The sequence below is a fragment of the Pristiophorus japonicus genome, chromosome 10, assembly GCF_044704955.1.
Source record: "Pristiophorus japonicus isolate sPriJap1 chromosome 10, sPriJap1.hap1, whole genome shotgun sequence".
Lineage (NCBI taxonomy): Eukaryota > Metazoa > Chordata > Chondrichthyes > Pristiophoridae > Pristiophorus > Pristiophorus japonicus.
In genome coordinates this window covers 223,197,118-223,211,524 of record NC_091986.1, presented here as the reverse complement: position 1 = coordinate 223,211,524, position 14,407 = coordinate 223,197,118, and the positions used below count along the sequence as shown (strand labels likewise).

The window sequence follows — 14,407 nt, the reverse complement described above, 5'->3', positions numbered from 1 at the left end:
TAGGAGCAGGGAGGTCTTACTACAGTTGTACAGAGCCTTGGTGAGGCCACACCTGGAACATTGTGTATAGTTTTGCTCTCCTAATCTGAGGAAGGACATTCTTGCTATTGAGGGTGTGCAGCGAAGGTTCACCAGATTGATTCCCGGGATGACGGGACTGACATGAAGAAAGACTGGATTGACTAGGTTTGTATTCAATGGAATTTAGAAGAAATGAGGGGGGGATCTCATAGAAACATATAACATTCTGATCGGATTGGACAGATTAGCTGCAGGAAGAATGTTCGTGATGTTGGGGAAGTCCAGAACCAGGGGTCACAGTCTAAGGACAAGAGGTAGGCCATTTAGGACCGAGATGAGGAGAAAGTTCTTCATTCTGAGAGTTGTTAACCTGTGGAATTCTCTAATGCAGAGAGTTGTTGATGCCAGTTTGTTAGATATATTCAAGAGGAAGTTAGATATGGCCCTGATGGCTTAAGGGATCAAGAGGTATGGAGAGAAAGCAGGAAAGAGGTACTGAGGTGAATGATCAGCCATGATCTTATTGAATGATGGTGCAGGCTCAAAGGGCTGAATGCACCTATTTTCTATGTTTCTATCATCAGTGATCCCTCAAACGAGGATGACTTGCTTCCACATGAGTTCACAGATGTTTCAATAAAGGATCCGATGTTCCAGTCCTCAACTCCAGTTGAGGGGGTGGAAGATGCCTGTGCGTGGATTTTGTTTAAGGTGTTGTGACCGTTGCACATCAGCCTTGACAGAGCTAGGCCTTTATCCAGTGGCAAGGGTTAACCAGGAAGACTGGAGACCCATTTATCACTGCCAAACTTCCTTGTTTATTTTCTTGCCCTTGTTTCCTCCTGTCTTCCAGATTTACTTTCTATTTTACTGTGTTCCAATTCCAGGTTTGCTTCTCTCTCTGATGAATCTATTCTCAGGCTCCTATCCCCCTGCCAAGCTTGTTTAAACCGTCCCCAAGTGCTCACCCCCCCCCCCCACCCCAGCCACACCCTGCGAGGATATTGGTCTCAGCTCTGTTGAGGTGCAACCCGTCCGACTTGTACAGGTCCCACCTCCCCTAGAAATGGTCCCACTGCCTCAGGAATCAACAGCCCTCCTGCCTGCACCATCCTTCCTGCCACGCATTCTTCTGTCTTCTGGGACTTTGATGAAGAGACTGAGTATATTGTATCCAAGTTTGTTGACGATACAAAGCTAGATGGGAAATTAAACTGTGAAGGGGACACTCATAGTCTGCTAAGACACACAGGTTAAGTGAATGGGTAAGAAGGTGGTCAATGGATTATTATCTGGAGAAATGTGAGGTTATTCATTTTTGGTAGGATGAATAAAAAAAACAATTGGTTGCAAATTGCATGGCGCCCCGTTAGGGGCGATAACTTTTCAGGGAGCGCAAAAGTATCGCCGGGCGAAAAAGATTTGCTGCTGCTGGGAACTTCCACTTTAGTGCTCCAAGAGGGAAGTGGAGCTAAATCAAGAGCTACCACTTCCCTTGGAGCGCTAAAGGAAGTGAGAGGGGCGATATCCGCAGAGCACTGAGCAATGTGCAATGCATGCTGTCGTCTGAACAGCCAATGATGGGTTGAAGGATTCTAACTGCTTGTTGCTGTAGGGCCACAGCACCTATGCTCATCATCATCACCATAGAAACATAGAAAATAGGTGCGGGAGTAGGCCATTCGGCCCTTCGAGCCTGCACCACCATTCAATAAGATCAAGGTTGATCATTCACCTCAGTACCCCTTTCCTGCTTTCTCTCCATACCCCTTGATCCCTTTAGCCGTAAGGGCCATATCTAAATCCCTCTTGAATATATCTAACAAACTAGCATCAACAACTCTCTGGCAGGGAATTCCACAGGTTAACAACTCTGAGTGAAGAAGTTTCTCCTCATCTCAGTCCTAAATGGCCTACCTCTTATCCGAAGACTATGTCCCCTGGTTCTGGAGTTCCCCAACATCGGGAACATTCTTCCCGCATCTAACCTGTCCAGTCCCGTCAGAATCTTATACGTTGCTATGAGATCCCCTCATCCTTCTAAACTCCAGTGAATAAAGGCCCAGTTGATCCAGTCTCTCCTCATGTCAGTCCAGCCATCCCTGGAATCAGTCTGGTGAACCTTCGCTGCACTCCCAATAGCAAGAACGTCCTTCCTCAGATTAGGAATCCCTCAAAATCGAGGAAGACTTGCTTCCACTCTCAAAGTGAGTTCATGGGTGAGTGAATAGTCCAATATGGGAATTACAGTCTCTGTCACAGGTGGGACTGTCAGTGGTTGAAGAAAAGGGTGGGTGGGGAGTCTGGTTTGCCACACGCTCCTTCTGCTGTCTGTGCTTGATTTCTGCTCTTGGCGACGAGACTCGAGGTGCTCAGCGCCCTCCTGGCTGCTGCTCCTCCAGTTAGGGCGGTCTTGGACCAGGGATTCCCAGGTGCCGGTGGGGATGTTGCACTTTATCAAGGGTGTCCTTGAAATGTTTCCTCTGCCCACCTGGAGCTCACTTGCCTTGTAGGAGTTCCGAGTAGAGCACTTGCTTTGGGAGTGTCGGGCATGCAGACGATGTGACCCGCCCAACAGAGCTGGTCGAGTGTGGTAAGTGCTTCGATGCTGGGGATGTTGGCCTGAGCGAGAACACTGATGTTGGTGCGTCTATCCTCCCAGTGGATTTTCAGGATCTTGAGACAACGTTGGTGGTACTTCTCCAGCGATTTGAGGTGCCTACTGTATATGGTCCACATCTGAGTCATATAGGAGGGTGGGTATCACTACTGCCATGTACACCATAAGGTTGGTGCTAGATTTGAGGTCCTGGTCTTCAAACACACTCTTCCTCAGGTGGTGCTGGCACACTGGAGGCGGTGTTCGACATCGTGCATAGCAGCCCCAAGCACTCTGACAGAGTGCAAGGCTGAGCAATCGCTGGGGCAAAGGAAATGAGGAGGCACCAGAATGACGATATAAATAAATTTTGCCCTATCTGACCACCACTTTAAATATCGGTCCCCAAGCGGCCAGACGAGGTGATCGCACCTCTTGCAACTGTTGACGCCTGACGTTGCTGCAGGGGACTGGAGCGAATATTGCATCCGGGGTGCTAATTGGGTGCTCTGCACCAGGTGATGTCATGATCTATGGGGTGCAAGAGAGCAAGGCGGTAAATGTTAGCGCCAGTGCAAAACCGCCAGGGAAGTTCACGGGCGTCGGTGATTTCACTGCACCTGGTCGGTAAGTCCATCGCACCCCGTTACCGCCCATCCGCACCTGCTAATAGGAGGCGCAAACCAGGTTAATTTCTCCCCCAATATGTTTTAAATAGTGAGAAACTATTAATGTTCTTCAGAGGGATTTAGGTGTCCCTGCACTGAAATATATAGGTGCAGCAAGCAAGGAAGGCAAATGGTATGTTAGTCTCTATTGGAGTACAAGAGTAAGGAAAAATTGCCATAAGAATTTGATTTAAAAAGTAGAAAGCAAAGAATAATTGTTGCAGCAGTAATGTCAAACTTGGCGTGGGGTAAGATTTTCCAGATTGACTTATCAGTTATGCAATTGGGCAGGTAAAGTCAGGTGAAATTAAACCGTGCTAAATGGAAATTACTGCACTTATTGAAAGAATGTATTTAATAGTTATCAAATTAACGGGTTTAAATTTGCAGAAGAAAACTTGGAATGGGCCCTGAAAATGGTTGAGTCAGCACTTTCAACATCTGAGTATAAGGGGAACAATATATAAAGCTGCTTGAATATTAGCAGTTGGGTTCACATTTGTGCTCCGGCTATACAAGACACTGGGCAGAATTCATTGGAGTTGCATTGTTCAGCTCTAGGAACACAAAAAGAATGGGAGAGGAGCAGCAAGATGGCTCTCAAGTGTAGAGGTTATGAGGAAATGTTAGAGAAGATTCATAGTTGAGAAAGGAAGAGATTAACTGGTGTATATAAAAAAAAAATATAAAGACTGGGTAAACAAATTAAGCTTAAAAAATTAAATTTAAATGTTAACTATTGGAAAATAAATTTAAACAGGGTGAATGGTTTTGTCAGAGGGTAATAATCAGCTGGGTGGGATGTTGGAGCAAAAAAATAGGATGTCCAGACAACAGCTGTCTTGTTATAAGAGTTAGGGGACTGGAGGGATGGTCTTCAATGGGAGGGTTATGGTACTGGAGGGGGGGGGGGGCGCTATGTTGGTAGTGTTAGGGTACTGGAGTGGGGGGGCTATATTGGTAGTGTTGGGGTACTGGAGGAGGGGGCTATGTTGGGAGAGTTTGGGCACTGGAGGTGGGGCTATGTTGGTCGTGTTAAGGTATAAAGGGATAAGAATTGAAAGGCAGTGTGCCTTTTTTCATCGTACTTTTATATTTTTGAGAGAAATATCCTGAAAAAGGGAGCCAGTATCTAACAATGACCACTACAGCATCCCTACCTTGCACACCCAAGTCCTGACCACTAAATACCCCACTCACCGTTCATAATGAATTCCACTATCCCAGCACAGCCCCGAGCTCCTGTTATAGACAGTAGTGAACAACCAGCTGCTCTTGACTATCAATTCAATTTGTTCAAATGAAATTTGCAAAATGGATTTGGGTAACTTCCTCGAGGGAGGAACCAGTCTCCCGAAAACAGGTTTTGCAGCTTCAGAAATATCAACAGGATTTGAGAGAGAGACTGAGGCACTGCTGTATTTTTTTAAAAAGGGGGAGGCAACTCGTTTCAAAGATGACATTAACCGCATATCTAGCAGTGAATGCATCGCCCAAGATGGAGGTGAGCTATACAGATTGATAAGGCCCCAGCTTTGATCCTTGGTCTGTGCAAATCGGTCTTCAGTCTTGACCATGACTGCATTGAATAAATTTAAGACAGATATGGGAATAAGGAGTTATGGGGAACAGGCAGGAAAGTGGACCAGAGTCCATGATCAGACCAGCCATGATCTTATTGAATGGCGGAGCAGGCTCGAGGGGCTGTATGGCCTACTCCAGCTCCTATTTCTTGTGTTCTTATGTTAACATTTTTCTTTCTTTCCAAATACTTCCTGATTAGATGAGTGTTTCAATCATTTTTCTTTATTTTAAATAATCACCATGAGCAACAGTTGCCCTTGGTCGCCCCCAGGCAATCATTTGAGGGGGGACATAGAGTATGAGAGGAAACTTGCCGGGAACATTAAAACTGACTGCAAAAGCTGCTATAGATATGTGAAGAGAAAAAGATTAGTGAAGACCAATGTAGGTTCCTTGCAGTTGGATTAAAGTGAATTTATAATGGAGAACAAAGAAATGGCAGACCAGTTGAACAAATAATTTAGTTCTATCTTCACGAAGGAAGACACAAATAACTTTACGGAAATACTAGGGGACCGAGGGTCTAGTGAGAAGGAGGAACTGAAGGATATCCTTATTGGGCGGGAAATTGTGTTAGGGAAATTGAAGGCTGATAAATCCCTGGGGCCTGATCGTCTGCATCCCAGAGTACTTAAGGAAGTGGCCCTAGAAATAGTGGATGCATTGGTGATCATTTTCCAACAGTCTATCATCTCTGAATCAGTTCCTATGGACTGGAGGGTAGCTAATGTAACACCACTTTTTAAGAAAGGAGGGAGAGAAAATGGGTAATTCTAGACTGGTTAGCCTGACAGCAGTAGTGGGGAAAATGTTGGAATCAATTATTAAAGATGAAATAGCAGCGCATTTGGAAAGCAGTGACAGGATCGGTCCAAGTCAGCATGGATTTATGAAAAGGAAATCATGCTTGACAAATCCTAGAATTTTTTGAGGATGTAACTAGTAGAGTGGACAAGAGAACCAGTGGATGTGGTGTATTTGGACTTTCAAAAGACTTTTGACAAGGTCCCACACACGAGATTGGTGTGCAAAATTAAAGCACGTGATATTGGGGGTAATGTACTGACATGGATAGAGAACTAGTTGGCAGACAGGAAGCAGAGTGTTGGGATAAATGGGTCCTTTTCAGAATGGCAGGCAATGACTAGTGGGGTGCTGAAGGGCTCAGTGCTGGGACCCCAGCTATTTACAATATACATCAATGATTTTAGATGAAGGAATTGAGTGTAATATCTCCAAGTTTGCAGATGACACTAAGCTGGGTGGCGGTGTGTGCTGTGAGGAGGACCCTAAGAGGCTGCAGGGTGACTTGGACAGGTTAGGTGAGTGGGCAAATGCATGGCAGATGCAGTATCATGTGGATAAATGTGAGGTTATCCACTTTGGGGCCAAAAACATGAAGGCAGAATATTATCTGAATGGCGGCGGATTAGAAAAAGGCGAGGTGCTACGAGACCTGGGTGTCATGGTACATCAGTCATTGAAAGTTGGCATACAGGTACAGCAGGCGGTGAAGAAGGCAAATGGTATGTTGGCCTTCATAGCTAGGGGATTTGAGGATGTTCTTGCTATTGAGGGAGTGCAGCGAAGGTTCGCCAAACTGATTCCCGGGATGGCAGGACTGACGTGGAGAAACTGGATCAACTGGGCCTGTACTCACTGGAGTTTAGAAGAGGGGATCTTATAGAAACATATAAAATTCTGACGGGACTGGACAGGTTAGATGCAGGAAGAATATTCCCGATGTTGGGGAAGTCCAGAACCAACAGACATAATCTAAGGATAAGGGGTAAGCCATTTAGGACTGAGTGAAGAAGTTTCTCCTCATATCAGAGTTGTTAACCTGTGGAATTCCCTACCGCAGAGAGTTGTTGATGCCAGTTCACTGGATATATTCAAGAGGGAGTTAGATATGGCTCTTACAGCTAAAGGGATCAAGGGGTATGGAAAGAAAGCAGGAAAGGGGTACTGAGGTGAATGAACAGCCATGATCTTATTGAATGGTGGTGCAGACTCGAAGGGCCGAATGGCGTACTCCTGCACCTAGTTTCTATGTTTCTATTGTTATAGAAAACATAATTAGAGCTGGTCTTCCAGCTTGCGATAGCATGACTGGTTGTCAGCGGTGTATCGGCTGGGGCTGAGTCTGGGCTGTGGGGGCCTGCGTGCACCACAACCTGTTCCCACAGGCTGCCAACACTCTGCATACTGGTTAACATGCTCAAAATGCCCTCTTGGTTCAAGTGCCATTCACTGTAACACTCCAATATAGCCCACACCCCTCACTGTAACTCTCCAATATACCCCATACCCCTCACTGTAACACTGATGTACCCCACACCCCTCACTAACGCTCTGATATAGCCGACACACCTCACTAACACTCCGATACAACCCACTCCTCACTGTAACACTCTGATATACCCCTCTCTTAGGCAGTCCCTCAGACGGGGATGACTTGCTTCCACACTAATAATGAGTTCTCAGGTGACTGAAGAGCTCAATGCGGGACCTACAGGGTCTGTCACAGGTGGGACAGACTATGGCTGAAGGAACAGGTGGGTGGGGTGCTTGGGTTGCTGCGCGTTCCTTCCGCTGTCTATGCTTGGTAGAAAGCAGCCAGTGGAGAAGGCCCTCGTGGCCGATTCCGATAATGATGTCCCGCAGCGCTTCGGTGATTAGGTCGCCAAAATCACACGGTGCCGCCAATCGTCTGAGGTCTGCAGCATATTTTGCGATTTCTTGGCCTTTGGGTCGCCGTTGTGTGTAGAACTGGTGAGGATGCTCTCTTTAGGTTTGAGCTGTTCCTGTATCATCATTACGAGCTCCGCATACATTTTGGTTGTTGACTTCTCTGGGGCTAGCAAGTCCCTGACGAGGTCTAGACGTGGGCCCACAACTGTTGAGCAGGATAGCTCTGTGCTTATCAGCCAGCGAGGTCGGTGTGTCTCCCACCAGGTCGTTCGCAATGAAAAAGTGTTCGAGCCTTTTCACAAAGGCCTCCCTCCCGATCTTCCCCATCGGCGAATTGTTGAAAGATGCCAAGGTTAGCCATTTTTTGTGTGGAAATTCATAATCTCGTCGCCAGTTATGGTGTCTAAGCACTCTAGTAATGACTCCACGAGGTAAGGTATTGCACTTGAACTGTTGTGACCTTAGTCCATTTATTGTAGCTCCTGAGTGAGGGTACAGGATGGTGAGCTCCCTTTTATACCTGGTCACCTGTAGTGACCCCTAGGTCTCCACCAGTTGCACCCTCTGGTGGTACAGGCATAGTGTATACAGTGTGAAGATACATCCAGTAGTCTTATGTACCTGTACATTGAGTGTACAGGCTATAAACTTGTTATATACACACACATTAATAAATTGATTAATAGTTCGGGCATGTCCTTCTAAGACCGTCACCTGTTGTGTTTGGATCTCTATACTTTCCTTCCTGCCTGTGACTCCTGTCTTTGATTATTATTCAGTTTCTCCAACAACGTTTTGACTTTCTGGGTTAAGGTTACAACCTTGGAGTTCAAATGAGTTATATCTAGAGTATTTACGGTGGACATTCCTGCTCCATAGACTGTCCCTACATCATTCAGTAACTCTCTGACTCCTTTTCCTAGCTGTCTTTGTTTCATTTCCCTGATTCCCACCTATCTCTTCCTTGAGCAACATCGAAGTCAAGTCCTGATACAATCTTTTGGTTCCCTCTGGACACCAATCGGGCAATTGTTCATTGGTTATATTCAGCACTATAGGTATTAATTCATATTGTACATTATCATAAACAACTTTAGTCGTGCTTCTTAATATTACTCCTCCCTTGGGTCCCAGCTTGTTTTTGGGGCAGCCCCAAACCCTTGGTGTGAGTGTAACCGGGGTCAAAGTGGTAGTTGCCGGGGAGTTGCAAATCTCTCTCTCTCCTGTTTTCTCAGCCCCTCGGCGGAGGTATTCTACGATTATTGTAATTGAAAATTCTATAACAGGACACGTTTACACAGTCTTTCACCCTTTCACACAGCACAGTCACTGGTTGTGCTGAACAGTCGGTGATGAAGTTGTGACTCAAATGTGTCTGGTTCCATGACAGTAGGCATGAGGAGTTGCTTAATCCTTGTTAGTTACTACTGTCCTACATGCTCTTTTGTAACTGTAGGGTACTTGGCTCTTCTAGGCAAGTGAAGCATATTTGTCATGCATGTATGATTGGGTTTACTAGCCACCAGGTGGTGCCCTGTCAGAGGTCATTGGGCTGTACGCACGTGTGTGCAGCCCAGTATAAAAGGCCAGCCATCTTGTAATGTGATCACTTTGGGTCCTAATAAAATGGAGCCAGGTTTGTACCTGTTCGGAGTTTACAATATTTAGTCTATTGAGTTATTGCATACACAACATTTGGCGATGAAGTAGCAAGAACCTTTGCATGCAAAAATGAGCACAATTGGAATTCTGGAGTGATTCGTGGAGGGAGAAGATTGAGCAGACTTTGTAGCCCACTTGAACCAGTACTTCGTGGCCAACAAAATGGAGAAAGAGGAAGACTCAGTTCAGCGCCGGGCTCACGGTTTGCAGTCCAAAAATCTATGGACTCATAAAGAATCTCCTCTCGCCATTAAGTCCAATGGACAAGGACTATGAAACATTGTGTGCTCTGGTATGTGACCATCTCAAACCAGATGAAGGCATCATCATCTCAAGATATCGATTCAATACGCACGTTTGTTCTGAGGGTAAGGATGTATCGGAATTCGTTGCTGACCTAAGACGTCTAGCTGGAAGTTCGAAACTGCGTTGGCAGACATGCTGCGGAACTTCTTTGTAATTGGCATCAATCACGAGGTGATCCTGCATAAGATACTGGCGGTGGAGATGCTGGATTTGAGCCAGGCCATCACGATTGCCCAATCATGCAAGATGACGGGCAAAAGTTTAAAGCAGATATTGAAAATTCGGAACTCGGCAAGATAGTATCGTCATATGGCAGGGCCTACCCGACTGCGTACGCGAAACCTGTGGCTGGTCAAAGTCCGCCAACGGGAATGAATCTGATCTCACCGTGCTGGTGTTGTGGGGGAAATCATGGGCATCATCAATGTCGGTTTAAACAGTATATTTGTAAAGGCTGTTCGAGAGTGGGGCATCTCCAGCGCATGTGTCCATATGTCCGCAATGGAGCAAGCGTACTGCAACACACCACGTGGGGGAGTTGACCAGTCTAGCGCAGATCTGGATATGCAATCCGAGCTACCAGAGGAGGAAGTGTATGGATTGTGTTCGTTCCTAACAAAGAGCCAACCGATACTGATGTAAAACTTAATGGTGTGCCGGTATCGATGGAATTGGACACAGGTGCGAGTCAATCAATAATGAGCCAGAGGACATTCAACAGGCTGTGGGATACTAAGGCTGTGAGGCCTAAGCTGAGTCCAGTCAATGCCAAGTTGCGTACATACACTAAAGAACTCGATGGTGATTGGCAGTGCAGTAATCAAGGTGTCGTATGATGGTGCGAACGATTTACCGTTATGGATTGTTCCAGGCAATGGTACAACGCTGTTCGGCAGGAACTAGTTAGAAAAAATCAAATTGAACTGGAACGAGATCAAAGCATTGTCGTCGGAGGATACTCCATGTACTCAAGTTCTGAGCAAGTTCCCAGCATATGGCAGGGCCTGCCCAACTGCATACGTGAAACCTGTGGCTGCTCAAAGTCCGCCAACGGGAATGAATCAGATATCACTGTTTGAACCAAGCATTGTCAATTTCACGGGAGCCAAGGTGCAGATCCACGTGGACTCTGATGCAAGACCCATCCATCATAAAGCTCGGGCAGTTATGTACATAATGAGGGAGAAGATTGAAATCGAACTGGACGGACTCCAGCGTGAAGGGATCTCCGGTCGAATTTAACGAATGGGCCAGCCCCATTGTTCCCGTGTTGAAAAGTGATGGCACTGTCAGGATTTGTGGAGACAAGGGTATGATCAACTGAGTTTCGAAACGGGATCAATACCAGTTACCGAAGGCTGATGACCTGTTTGCAACACTAGCCGGGGGGAAGTCATACACAAAACTGGATCTGACATTGGCCTATATGACACACGAGCTGGTTGATACTTCGAAGAAACTTACGTGCATCAACACTCAGGACTGTTTATCTACAACAGGTGCCCTTTTGGAATTTGCTCATCTGCAGCCATATTTCAAAAGAACATGGAGAATCTACTGAAGTACATATTCAGAACCGTTCCAAGATGACATACTTGTCACAGGTAGTGACTCCGCCGAACATCTGAACAACCTAGAAGAGGTTCTACATAGTATGGACAAAGTGAGACTCTGACTGAAATGCTCTAAGTGCGTCTTCATGGCACTGGAAGCCGAATTTCTGGGGAGGAAAGTTGCTGCTGACGGTATCAGGCCTACGGACTCAAAAACCAAGTCCATCAAAAATGCACCCAAGCCTCAATGTGACGGAGCTGCATTCGTTCCTTGGTCTACTCAACTACTTTGGTAATTTCTTACCTAGATTGAGCACCTTATTAGAGCCACTGCACATGCTGCGAAGAAAAGGTGACAACCGGGCCTGGGGTGTGTCTCAAATAGAGCTTTTGAGAAAGCTACTAATCTGCTTTGCTCTAACAAGCTGCTGGTACATTATGATCCATGTAAGTGTCTAGTATTGGCCTGTGATGCTTCGTCATATGGAGTTGATTGTGTGCTCCAACAAGCTAATGAGTGCAAGGGTCAAGGATGTCTCGGAGCGGGTGCAGGACATTCTGAAAAGGGAGGGTGGACAGCCAGTTGTCATGGTGGATATAGGTACCAACGATACAGGTTAAAAGATGGGATGAGGTCCTACAAGATGAATTTAGGGAGCTAGGAGCTAAATTAAAAAGGACCTCAAAAATAGTAATCTCAGGATTGCTACCAGTGCCACGTGCGAGTCAGAGTAGGAATCGCAGGATAGCTCAGAGGAATACGTGGCTTGAGGAGTGGTGCAAAAGGGAGGGATTCAAATTTCTGGGACATTGGAACCGGTTCTGGGGGAGGTGGGACCAGTACAAATCAGATGCTCTGCACTTGGGCAGGACCGGAACCAATGTTCTAGGGGGAGTGTTTGCTAGTGCTGTTGGGGAGGAATTAAACTAATATGGCAGGGGGATGGGAACCTATGCAGGGAGACAGAGGGAAATAAAATGGAGGCAGAAGCAAAAGATCAAAAGGAGAATAAGTGGAGGGCAGAGAAACCCAAGGCAAAAAACAAAGGGCCACATTACAGCAAAATTCTAAAAAGACAAACCTGAAGGCTCTGTGCCTCAATACGAGGAGTATTCGGAATAAGGTGGACAAATTAACTGCGCAGACAGCAGTTAATGGGTATGATGTAATTGGCATCATGGAGTCATGACTCTCGGGTAACCAAGGCTGGGAACTCAACATCCAGGGGTGTTCAACATTTAAGAAGGATAGGCAGAGAGGAAAAGGAGGCGGGGTGGCATTGCTGGTTAAAGAGGATTAATTAATGCAATAGTAAGGAGGGACATTAGCCTGGACGATGTAGAATACCAAAGGGCAGCAAACGCTAGTGGGAGTTGTGTACAGACCACCAAAAAGTAGCAGTGAGGTAGGGGACAGCATCAAACAAGAAATAAGGGGTGTGTACAATAAAGGTACAGCAGTTATCATGGGAGACTTTAATCTACATATTGATTGGGCTAACCAAACCGATATTGTCATGATGATGGCCATTGCCAGGTCTCCTGTATGGTGGCCTGGAATTGACTTTGATCTGGAATCATATGTGCATCACTGCAACACTTGCATGCAGTTTAGTAAAGCACCAGCGGAATCGTCGTGGAGTCTGTGGTCGTGGCCGTCTAAACCATGGTCATGAATCCACTGACTTTGCAGGTCCCTTCCTGGGAAAGGTGTTCTTGGTTGTGGTGGATGCTTATTCCAAGTGAATAGACTGTACAATCATGTCATCAGCACATGCACAAAGCTACCATTGAGAGCCATCGTGTCATGTTTGCTACGCATAGTCTGCCTGACATCGTTGTAAGCGACAACAGATCTTGCTTCACCAATATGGAGTTTCAAGAGTTCATGAAACTCAATATCAAATGTGAGGTCAGCACCATTCAAACCCGCATTCAATGGACAAGCAGAGCGTGTGATCCAAACCATCAAGCACAGTATGAAATGTGTAACTCGAGGTTCACTGCAAACTCGCTTGTCACGCATATTGCTTAGTTACAGGACAAGACCCCATAGGCTTACTGGGGTCTCCCCTGCTGAACTATTGATGGAGAGGTCTCAAGACCAGGCGCGCGCTCTCGCCCACCCTGACTTGAATAATCGTGTCAAATACAAATGTCAAAGTCAGCAAGGGTATCATGATCGTGCTACTGTGTCACGTGAAATTTCTATCAATGATCCTGTGTATGTACTGAATTATGGTCAAGGTCCCAAATGGATCGCCGGTACTGTTACGGCCAAGGAAGGCAACAGTGTTTATCCTTAAGCTCAAGAATGGGCAGACATGCAGGAAATATGTCGATCAGATAAAGCTGCGGCAGACGGATGAACCGGAATAGTCTGAGGAAGACCAATCAGTGACCAACCAACCTATCTTCAGTCATCAGAGGACTCCATTGTCATCAGTGAATCTGGACTTTCAATCCCTGACGTGGTCAATGAATCTGGACTTTCAATCCCTGACGTGGTCAATGAATCTGGACTTTCAATCCCTGACATGGTCATTGCCGCTACCCAGCCCCCAGTCATAACAGACTCTGAACGCTCGCCCAAGGCTGGAGTTGAACTGAGACATTCAACTCTGGAGCGGAAAACCCTGGACCGCCTCAATTTGTAAAAAGACTGTTACTAATATCTTAAAGGGGGATATTGTCATGTATTTATTCTTGGGTTTACTAGCCACCAGGTGGAGCCACTGTCAGAGGTCATTGGGCTGTGCGCACATGTGTGCAGCCCAGGTATAAAAGGCCAGCCATGTTGTAATGTGATCACTTTGGGTTCTAATAAAGTGGAGCCAGGTTTGTACCTGTTTGAAGTTTACAGTATTCAGTCTATTAAGTTATTGCATACACACCTGGTGGCTAGTAAACCTAAGCATACATACATGACAATATTGGTAGTTGGCTACCTTCTATGATCACCTTCCGACCATGTCTGTTTAGCCTGTTGGAGCATAGGTTGACTGGCTTACTCGCAACTATTCCAAGTAGGATGAGGATGAGGATCTCCATGTTCTATTTCTTCACCTTTCGGATTCTTGCAACGTCCTGACTCTTGGATCCAGGGTCCAACCTTTAACAAAAAGAAAATCAAGGGTACTATGGGCTCTTATTCACAGTTCTATCTTATTCGGATAACCGACGCTAACCGTTTGGTTCGCCCTGGACTGGGCGGGTATAGAGGTTGGTGTCTAGTCCAGGCGACGGGTCGGATTAGAAACGGGGTTCGGAGAGCCATCCTAGGAGGTTCCAAAAACAACCTCTAATCGTCGGTCGGATCC

General features: G+C 46.2%; 1 protein-coding gene across 3 annotated transcripts in view; it reads right to left on the bottom strand.

Annotated features, from left to right (window-relative positions):
* Window positions 1–14,407, bottom strand: part of LOC139275325 (uro-adherence factor A) — a 292,625-nt gene that overhangs the window by 29,945 nt on the left and 248,273 nt on the right. For all 3 annotated transcript variants that reach the window (XM_070892631.1, XM_070892632.1, XM_070892633.1), the window contains one exon: window positions 14,036–14,199. The gene's annotated coding sequence lies outside the window, so the exon portion shown is untranslated. The remainder of the gene's footprint in view (window positions 1–14,035; window positions 14,200–14,407) is intronic.